Source organism: Frankliniella occidentalis, unplaced genomic scaffold (assembly GCF_000697945.3).
Source record: "Frankliniella occidentalis isolate FOCC.00 unplaced genomic scaffold, Focc_3.1 Scaffold44, whole genome shotgun sequence".
Taxonomy (NCBI): domain Eukaryota; kingdom Metazoa; phylum Arthropoda; class Insecta; order Thysanoptera; family Thripidae; genus Frankliniella; species Frankliniella occidentalis.
The window spans coordinates 1,040,708-1,041,370 of NW_026267174.1; positions in this window are offsets into that span (position 1 = coordinate 1,040,708).

The following is a 663-nucleotide window of genomic DNA, read 5'->3' on the forward strand; positions in this document are numbered from 1 at the left end:
CCACCGCGCCGCGCCCCTCCCCCGCGCCACTCCACACGGCGGGCCCGTGGCGGGGCCGTGGCGGGCCCAACCCTCGCCTCGCGAGCAAGGTCGTCGGCTGCCAAGGTCGGGGAGCGGCAGCAGCACGCCACGCCGGGCCACGCCACCGGCGGCGTAGTAAGGGGAGGGGAGAGAGTGACAGAGAGGGATGGGCGAGTACGGAGCGGGGCTGAGTGAGTGCGCGGGGAGGAGAGAGAGGGGCGCTCCGAAATGCACACAGCAACGAAGGAGCATAGAGAAGGAGGAGGAGGAAGAGGAGGACGAGGAGGAGGAGCTGCTCGGAGGTGGCGGGTCCGCGGGCCTGACCGGACGGCCAGGTCGGGGAGGGGAGGGAAGGGTGAGCAGCGGGCCGTGGGGCGTCGGCCTCGCCATCACCATGGTATAAGATTATGAGCTCTTGGGAGATTTGAATCTGATATTCTACGACAATCAACTGGCCCACCCCTCCTCTAGCCTCGGGGGCAATTATTTTCCTGCGGGGCAGCGGAAAGGGGTTCAGGGGTTCTCTCCACCTTCCTCCCCAGCATCGCCTCGGCCGTACCCGTACCCTTAGTGTCTGCGCAACCCGAACCACCTCTATCGTGGGTAGTTGTGCGCTCGAGCGTGTGTGTGTGTGGTGTGTAT